This window comes from Eumetopias jubatus, unplaced genomic scaffold (genome assembly GCF_037043125.1).
Source record: "Eumetopias jubatus isolate StellerSeaLion01/CBP00866 unplaced genomic scaffold, mEumJub1_p1.0 scaffold_16, whole genome shotgun sequence".
NCBI classification, from domain to species: Eukaryota; Metazoa; Chordata; class Mammalia; order Carnivora; family Otariidae; genus Eumetopias; species Eumetopias jubatus.
Window position 1 is genome coordinate 69240213 of NW_028274822.1, and position 10775 is coordinate 69250987.

A 10775-nucleotide genomic window follows, 5' to 3' on the forward strand; every position below is an offset into this window, starting at 1 on the left:
GATTTTATTTATTTATTTGACAGAGAGAGACACAGTGGGAGAGGGAACACAAGCAGGGGAAGTGAAAGAGGGAGAAGCAGGCTTCCCGCCGAGCAGGGAGCCCGATGTGGGGCTCGGTCCCAGGACGCTGGGATCACAACCTGAGCCAAAGGCAGACGCCTAACGACTAAGCCACCCAAGTGCCCCATCACTGGTCCCCTTTAAAAGGACAATTTAACTCAAAAAACAGCACAGAGATTCCTCAAAAAATTAAAAATAGAATTATCATGTGATCCAGGAATCCCACTTCTGGGTATATATCCAAAGGAAATGAAATCAGTATCTCAAAGAGATAGCACTCCCATGTTCATTGAAGAATTATTCACAATAATCAAGTTGGAAACAACTTAAAGTGTCTATCAACAGATGAATGGATAAAGGAAATGTGGTATATATACATACCACATATATGTATATGTATGTGTGGTGGAATATTATTCAGCCATAAAAAATAAGGAAATCATGCCCTTTATAACACTATGGATGAACCTGGAGGACATTATGCTAAGTAAAATAAGCCAGACAGATATGTGCAATCTAAAAAAAGTCAAACTCATAGAACCAGAAAATAGAATGATGGTTACCAGTGGCTAGGGGGTGGGAGAAATGGGGAGATGTTGGGCAGAGGTTACAAACTTAGAGTTATAAGATGAATGAGGTCTGGGATCTAATGTACAGTATGATTACTATAGTAAACAATACTGCATTGTATACTTGAAAGTTGCTAAGGGAGTAGATTTTAAGTGTTTTCACCATAACACACACACACACACACACACACACACACACACACACACACAAGCACATAAAATGGTAACTATGTGAGGTGCTGGATGTGTTTAGTTAACTTAATTGTGGTAATCATAGCACACTGTATGTATATATTAAATCATCACATCGTACACCTTTTAAAAAATCATGCTATACAACCTAGTTTTTAAAGAAAAGAATTATTTCCCCTACACAGATACTTCCAGGGGAACACAGTAGGATGCACCATCTGCCCCCCAGAGCTGGCCAGAGCTGCTGGGCCACTGCTAATTAGTAAGGATCCTGTTGGCCTCTCTCCTGTCCTCACTGGTGCCAAGCCAAATCAGGGTCTGGTCACAAAAAGGGGCGTTATTACCAGAACCCCTAGAGAAAGAAAAAAGCTGGCCAAAGAGCCAGACTGGGTAAGATGAGGCTGATGAGGAAAGATAGACTTAAGAGCAAGATGCAGACCTCACCTGAGTCCACACAGGTTCACAATCTCAGGTCAGATTGGAGTCCTAAGCTTGAAAAACCAGGTGCCCACAGATTCACAGCTAAACCTGAGTGCTGGGAATACATTATCCAAGTGACTCTGCGGTCACTAAGCTAACATCTACAGTTGGCAGAGGAGGAACCGAGGATTTGGAGTGTAGTAACATCACTGAGTGGGAATTCTCCTCTTTCCTCTTCTCTGTCTCCCTTCCACACTACTCATCTGACCAGGTCCCACAGGAATCCCTACCTGCTTCTATCAGCCCAGGAGTTCTTCCCCAGCGAGCCTCAAATGTGCTGTGTCCACCTCTCACTGGCCACAATGTGCTCCATGTCAAGGAATCCCATGATGTGACGGCCAGCTCCTGAACTCTTGTCACAGAGTGAAATAAACAGCCCAGGTGCAGAGGCTATGAGTTTGGGAAGTTACCTGGAGAGGGGAAATAACATGACTGGTTTGAATCTTAGCTCAGCCATCAACCGGCAGCAGACCAAGGATAGCTCATTTGACATCTGTGATCCTCCATTTGAACATCTGTAAAATGGCATGGACAAGGACTGTTTTCTGTACTTATGAGGTCCAAACGAGATGAGGGTGCAAAGGGGCCTCATTGACAACAAAAAGGCAAAGGTGAGGGACTTAGAGGGCTCTTATGATTTTCTCTTCTTTTTCCTTTTCCTTGTTGGAAGCTCAACTGTGGGAAGCAGACTGTTGATCAGTGTATTAGCTTCCTGTGGCGGCTGTTAACAAATTACCACAAATATGGCAGCTCAAAACAAAAGAAATGTATCCTCTCAGGGTTCTGGAAGGCCGAAGTCCAAAATTGGTTTCACTGGGTGAAACCCAGGTTTGAGCAGGGCTGCATTGTTCAGGTTTTAGGAGAGGATCCTTCTCTTCTCTTCCAACTTCTGGTGGCTGTCAGCATTCCTTGGCTTGTGGTCACATCTCTCCAATCTCTGTCTCCATCTTTGTGTGTGTTTATGTGGTAACATATACATTACATAAAATTGCCCATCTTAACCCTTTTTAAGTGCACAATTCAATGGCATTAATATATTCACAATGTTGTGCTACCATCACTACTATCCATACCCCAAGACTTTTCATCATCCCAAACAGAAACACTCTACCCATTAAATACTAACTTCTCACCTTCCCCTGGAAACCACCATTCATCTTTCTGTCTCTATGAATTTGACTATTCTAGGTGCCTTTATACAAGAGGATTCATACAATCTACCTCTATCTTCACAATGCCTTCTCTTCTTTGTCTGTCAAATATCCCTCTGTCACTAAGGACATTTGTGATGGTGTTTAGGGCCCACCAGGATAATGCAGGATCATCTATCCTCATCTCAAGATCCTTAACTTAATCACATGTGCAAAGACCCTTCTTCTAAATAAGGTAGCATTTACAGGTTCCAACATTGAGGGCCTGGTATCTTTGGATGGTCATTATTTAGTTACTGCAATCAGTGATGGTGAAGGAGTCTGAATATGGAAGGATTTGATGGAGGAAGCAAGATTGGAGCCGCTTTGGGAAGGGTGGAGTGAGGAGGAGGGCACTGCTGGAGGGGATGAGTCTAGGCCCAGAAGGGTAAAAGCCAAAAAGCTTCCAGGCAAAGAGGAGGTGAGGATAAGTCAGAAGGGCCAGGAAAGGGAATCTGTGAATTGGCCCCAGGCTGCTTGCTCTTTCTCCCCAGCCCCCAAGCTGGTATCTGGGCATGAAGGGAGTAAATGGAAGGACAGAAAGCTAAGAAGGACAAAATGCTCCTGGCCCTCCCTCTAAAGCTGAAATCAATAAGGAGTTGACCCCTGGTGGTCTCCATCCAATCATCTAAGCCCTGGCTACGCCTCTGCCATGCTGGGTCATGATGGGTAAGCCCCCAATGTTTGTTGAGAATCACCGCTACAGCAGGGATCCAGTTTGAACTAACAGAGGCTTGCTGAGTGCCCATCATGCATATCAACCAAAACCCAGGTTGCTTGGTGGTGGGCTGTAGCTCTTTTGTCTATATTCCAAATCCCAGACAAGCTTCAGGAAGAAGCTACAGGATGAGATGCTGCAAGATATCTTAGCCTACCTTCCCCAGAGCTCTTTACAGGGTACTGTCTCAGCCCTGGTTCTTAGCCCAGGGCAGCAGGAATAGCACATGGCCCAGAAGCAGGAGACCTGGGTCCAAGCACTGGTTATTCTGCCAAGTGGCCCCAGACAAGTCACTTCACCCTCTAAGACTGTTTTCTTACCTATCAAATTGGCAGAATTTGACCAACTGGTCTCTTAAGAAAGATCCTGGTGCCAATTTTACGACTCTATTCAGGGCCCTGAATTTCCCTGAACCTCTGTCTCTCATTTATAAACTGGGGACAGAAAGCACTGGACAGTTGCATGTCACAAGCATGTCAACACCACTTCATCCTAAATCTCATCCCTCACTACATCTGATGGCCCCAGGGCTGACATTTTCTACTGCTCACTATCATTTCTAAAATTGTAAAGGAGGAATATCACCCTCCCTAGACACTCCTCACCTATGAGCTCAACAGCTCTAAAGCACTGTGGGAAGCATACCTGGCTGAATTGTGCCTCATATGGAAAATATTTCAGGGGCACCTGGGTGACTCAGTCGTTAAGCGTCTGCCTTTGGCTCAGGTCATGATCCCAGGGTCCTGGGTTCGAGCCCCGCATCGGGCTCCCTGCTCTGCGGGAAGCCTGCTTCTCCCTCTCCCACTCCCCCTGCTTGTGTTCCTTCTCTCTCTGTCTCTCTCTGTCAAATAAATAAATAAAATCTTTAAAAAAAAAAAGAAAGAAAATATTTCAGCACACTGCCAAGCACATATATGGTGCTCAATAAAATGTTAACTTTAATCTTCGTCTTCATCACCTACCTAGACTCCAAGTTATGGGACCTTGAGCTGGGGTCCTGCCCTCAAAGTGAGAAGACAGATATGAACAGGAAAACCTATACCTTGTGTTGGGACAAGTGGTACAACTTTAAGCTTTACAATGACCCTATTGTTATCCCATTTTATGGATGAAGCACCGAAACTCAAAAGTGGTTAAGTAACTTGCCCAAGCTGGTAAATGGCCAAGCCAGGGCTTAACCCTATGTGGGTATAATACCAAAGCCTATATTTTAACTACTGAAAAAGAGGGTAGGGAGAGAAGGGGAGAAGGGAAAGTAAAGCCTTAGCCCTGATTCCCAGCCTACTCCCCAGGTAGCATCCCTCTATTCCTTCCCTGCTTCATCCCAGGGTTGGCATTTGGCCCCACCTCCCTGTAGGTGTGAGACATTTCACTGATTCACTAGTTATAACAGATAGAGGCAAAAGCCAGCAGCATTACAGGCACTATCTTCTAACAAACAACCTGGTGTTTTGAAAACCCACAGCCCAGAATGAGAGCACGTGAAGTAGCAGAGTTAACTGTCACTCAAGTCCTGGAGAAGGCTTTCTGACAGCTTTCTGACAGCCACACTTCAATGTGATTGTCATCCCATGTCTAACTCCCTCTTGAGATGAGACAGAGAAGCAGCTCCCAGGTAGCCAGAGGCCTTCAGGTATTGGCTGAGGAACTCATCAAAGCTCTCACCTGTGAACCTTATCCCCACACAGCCAACTGCCACCCATCCATCAACCCACACTGAGGCTAGGATTCCAGGAACATGAAAACCAGGCTCAAAAATCCTTGAGCAACTGAAAAACCCACAAAGTAACAGTAGGAATGACAAGTCATTCATGTATTCAACAAATACCAGTTGAACATCTGTCTAGGCATCAGGGGTACAAAGTGAACAAAATAAAGGTAGTCCCTGTCTTTCAGGAGCTTAAAACCTATTCATGTGCTTATAATGGGCACAGAATTTCCTTTTGGGATGATAACAGTAGATAGAAGTAACAGTTGCATGCACTTGATGCCACTGAATTATTCACTTTCAAATGATTAATTTTATTTTATGTGAATTTCACCTCCATTAAAAAATAAAAATTAAAAACCCATAACTACGTACAAGACGTCAGGCCTGGAGACAATAAAAATTTAATTCCCACCCACATAATTTCTTCCCAACCTGTTGACTGGTCCTAAAATTTCATGAATTTCATTCATTTGTTCAACTTTTGAGAATGTAAAGGTGAATTTATCTCACCATCAAAAGAATATCCTCTCCCATCTAATGGTTGACCCTGATAATTCTACATTAAGAAACTTCATTCATTCATTCCTTCAGAGTATCCATTCTATACCTGATACAGGGATTACAACCTTAAATAAGACACAGTCTCTGCAATGAATGTAAAAGTGCAGCTATCTCTTCATCTCATTCAACATTTCATTTCCTCGGTATATATACCCAGAAGTGGGATTGCTGGATCATATAGCAGTTCTATTTTTAATATTTTTATCTTTTTAAAAATATTTTATTTGGGGGTTGCCTGGGTAGTGTAGTCAGTTAAGCATCCAATTCTTGGTTTGGGCTCAGGTTATGATCCCAGGGTCCTGCGATCGAACCCCAAGTCGGGCTCCATTCTCAGCATGAAGTCTGCTTGGAATTCTCTCTCCTCTCTCCCTCTAACATAGTGACTCAACTTCTCTATATGTTACACTATGCTCACCACAATTGTAGCTACCATCTGTCCCCATACAACACTTTTACAATATCACTGGCTATACTCTCTATGCTGTGCCTTTTATTCCTGTCACTTATTCATTCAAAAACTTGAAGCCTGTATCTCCCACCCCCCTTCACCTATTTTGCCCATCCCTCCACCCTCCTTCCCCCTGGCAACCATCAGTCTGTTCTCTGTATTTATAGGTCTGATTCTGCTTTTTGTTTGCTTGTTTATTCATTTGTTTTATTTTAGGTATGGAAGTGACCCAACTGTCTATCAATAGACAAACAGATAAGGAATATGTGACACATACACACACACACACACACACACACACACACACACACACACACAATGGAGTATTATGCAGCCATAAGAAAGGATGAGATCTTGCCATTTGCAAAAACATGGATGGACCTAGAACGTATTATGCTAAATGAAATAGGTCAAACTGAGAAAGACAAATACCATATTATTTTTTTTAAAGATTTTATTTTATTATTTATTTGAGAGAGAGAGAATGAGAGATAGAGAGCACGAGAGGGAAGAGGGTCAGAGGGAGAAGCAGACTCCCCGCAGAGCAGGGAGCCCGATGTGGGACTCGATCCCGGGACTCTAGGATCATGACCTGAGCTGAAGGCAGTTGCCTAACCAACTGAGCCACCCAGGCGCCCCAAATACCATATTATTTTACTCACATGTAGACTCTATTCTTAATTTTTTGAGGAAACTCCATGTTTTCCATAAGGGCTACACCAATTTACATTACAACACTGCCCAAGGTTTCCTTTTCTCCATATCCTCACCAACACTTACCTCTTGTTTTTGTGATAATAGCCATTTTAAAAAGCATGGGATGATATTTCATTGTGGTTTTGATTTGCATTTCCCTGATGATTAATGATGTCAAGCACTCTTCATGTACTTGTTGACTTCTCAGAGTTCCTTATATTTTTTGGATATTAAAAAATGATAACTATGTGAGGTGATGGATGCCTTAATTAATTGTAGTAGTCATTTTAAGATTTTATTTATTTGATACAGAGAGAGAGAAGGAGAGAGCAAACACAAGCAGGGGGAGTGGCAGGCAGGGGAGAAGCAGGCTCCCCGCTGAGCAAGGAGCTCAATGTGAGGCTCGATCCCAGGACCCTGGGATCATGACCCAAACCAAAGGCAGCCATGTAACGAACTGAGCTACACAGGGGCCCCTGTAGTAGACATTTTAATATGTGTATATATATATATAATCATCACATTGTATACCTTAAATATATATAATTTTGCCAATTACGCGTCAAGAAAGTAAGGGAGGAGAAAAGAAGAAAATACATACTAGCCGAAAGAAGAAGAAAAAAAGAAAGATGCAATCTCTGCCTTGGGGCCCTCCCAGTTCATCAAGGAAAGTTTACATCTGATATGCACATGCTGTTCTTTCTTCCCTGTTCCTCACCTGGCTAACTGTCATAATCCTCTCATCTTAACTTAAATTTTTTCCAAGAAGCTTCTTGACCTGCACCCCACCCCTAGCCTGAAAGTCTCTGAGAACTTAGTTCTCAAGCCCTATTCTCATCCTTCCTGTCTCAGTTTATAATTCACATTTAGTTGCATAGCTATATTTACTGTCTATGAACCCACAAGACTATAAGCATCAGGAGGGAGATGCCAGTGTGTCTTGACCATCACTGTGCCTAGTACTGGGGTTGGCATATAGTAGATGCTCAATAAATATTAGTTGGGTGCATAAGTGAATTAAAATAATGAACACAAACAATTATAATGTGATAGATGCTCTAACAGTGAGGGAAGGTGAGATAGAACATGCCTTACTTTATCTACCTAAGGGATGTAGAGAGGGGGGCAAAAGAAATAATCATTAAGAGAGTATATTTGCACTGAATCTTTAGGGATAAGTAGGAGTTCCTGAGGCAACACAGCTGAGATGAGGTTTTGAGATGTGAGAGCACACAGTATGCATATTTAGAGAACAGTAAGTGGTTGTGGTCTGCATGACTGGGCAGAACAGCAGGAGATAAGGCCAGAGATGTGGGCAGGAATTAGACCACAGGAGATCTTGTGTGGCATACTAAGCATCCTGGAATTCATCCCATAGAATACTGGGAAGCCAGTAAAGCAGGGCTTCCTGACCTTAGACTCATAGGCCCCTCAGAGGTGGATTTTGAACATCCATGGATTCTAAAATTGTATGTACAATTATGGTCAGATTTGTGTTTTCTTGCGTTTTCAGTTTTTAACAGATTCTCAGATTAGGTGACTCCAGAAAAATTAAGAACCACCACCTTCCCTGACCAGAACTAAAACAACTCCACCCCCACCCCAATTCAGTGACTTTCACAGCACTCATAACAAAATGTAACTATCTTGTTGATTTCTTTGCTACTTCCTTACTGCCTATTTTCACCTCTGAGAGGACTTTGTCTTGTTCAAGTTTCTATCTCCAGTGCCTACTAAACATGGCCTGGAGCATACAAAGCTCAATAAATATCTGTTGACTAAATGAATCTAACTATAGGTGTTTTTTAATTGTGGTAAAATATACATAATATAAAATTTACTATCTTAACCATTTTTAAGTGTGTGGTTTAGTGGCATTAAATACATTCACGTTGTTGTGCACCAATCACCACCATCCATCCACAGAACTCCTTTCACCTTGCAAAACTGAAACTCTATACTCATTAAACAATAATTCCCCAGCCTCTGGCAACCACCATTGTATTTTCTGTCTATAGGACTACTCCAGGTATCTCACAGAAGTGGAATCATATAGTATTTGTCCTCTTGTGACTGGCCTATTTCACTTAGCATAATGTCCTCAAAGTTCATCCATGTCATAGCATGTGTTAGAATTTCCTTCCTTTTTAAGGCTAAATAATTCCATTGTATGGATATACTATATTTTATTTATCCATTCATTCAGTGATGGATATCCATTCATTCAACTTGGGTTGCTTCTATCTTTCAACCATCATGAATAATGCTGTTATGAACATGATGTGTTTACAAAGGACATATCTGATAAAGGAATGCTAACCAAACTATCAAATGTTTATAGCAGCTTTATTAATAATAAATAATTATTCATAATTGCCAAAACTTGGACACAACCAAGATGTCTTTCAGTAGGTGAATGAATAAGTAAACTGTGGTACATGCAGAAAATGGAGTATTATTCAACGATAAAAAGAAGTAAGCTATCAGGGCACCTGGGTGGCTCAGTCGTTAAGCGTCTGCCTTCGGCTCAGGTTATGGTCCCAGGGTCCTGAGATCAAGCCCCGCATTGGGCTCCCTGCTTAGCAGGAAGCCTGCTTCTCCCTCTCCCACTCCCCCTGCTTGTGTTCCTGCTCTCACTATCTCTCTCTGTCAAATAAATAATAAAAAAAATCTTTAAAAAAAAAGAAGTAAGCTATCAAGTCATGAAAAGACATGGAGGAATGTTAAAAGTATATTAGTAAGTGAAAAAAGCCAATCTGAAAAAGCTATATGCTGTATAATTCTAACTATATGACATTTCATAAAAGACAAAACTATGGAAGCAATAAAAAGATCCATGGTTGCCAGGAGTTAGAGAGGAAAAGTGGATGAATACCTGAGCACAGAGAATTTTTAGGGCAGTGAAATTATTCTCTATGATATTATGATGGTGGATACATGTTATTATACATTTGTCAAAACTCGTAGGGTGATGAGCACTGAATGTTATATGCAACTAATGAATCATTGAACATTACATTAAAAACTAATGATGTACTATATGTTGGCTAACTAAACATAATAAGAAAAAAACTCATAGAATGCAACACCAAGAGTGAACTCTAATGTAAACTATGGACTTTGGGTGATAATGAGGTGCTAATGTATATTCACCAATTATAACAAATGTATGACTCTACTACAAGATATTGATGGTGACACAGGCTGAGAATGGGGCCAAAGGGGTGGTAATATGGGAACTCTATACTTTTCACTCAATTTTACTGTAACCTAACACTGCTCAAAAAAGTCCATTTTTAAAATCATAGATGTATATAACCTTTGACCCAACAATTTTGCTTGTAAGAATTTATACTACAGACAGGCTTACATAAAGGTAAATGATCTATGTTCACCGTTATTTATTGTAGCACTATTCGTAATAAAAAGATTAGAAGCAACCTAAACGCCCATCCACACCCAACTATTTGAATATCTTATGGTTTATCCACTCAGTGGTTACAATGCAGCCATTTAAAAAAAAAGAGAGAGAAAAAGAAAACTCTTATGTATGAATATTGATTGATCTCAAAGTGATTTTGTTAGGTTAAAAACTCAAGGTGTGTGGAACAATATATAGTATGCTAACATTAATATAAAATAGAGGATGGGGAAGAATATAGGTACAGATCTGCTTACATGTACATTAAAAATCTCTTGGATACACAAGAAACTGGCAAAATTGATTGGCTTCGGGGAGAAAGGTTGGATGACTGGGAGGCTTTCTCTCTATATATACTTATGTACTTTATGAACCATGGGAATGTATTGTTTACTAGATCAATAGATAGCAGCAGGAAGGGAGGTACGAAAGAAAGTCAAGAGAAAGAAGGAGAGTACCACACTAGGATCACTGAATATCCAAGCAGTTAGGGACCTCAGAGATCTTCCAACCTGACTCAATAATATATTCACTCACTCAACAAATTTATCTTGAGTGTCCTGTACATGCCTGGCACTGTTCCAGTTGCCATAGATAGCAAGATGCAAAGGTACAAAGGTACACAATCTAACAGGGAAAGACCTTACAGTTTTCCAATGAGACACTGAGGCCCAGAGAATGAATGGACCCTGGTCAAGGGCAAACACTTTGTTGGTGGGAGAGCCAGGG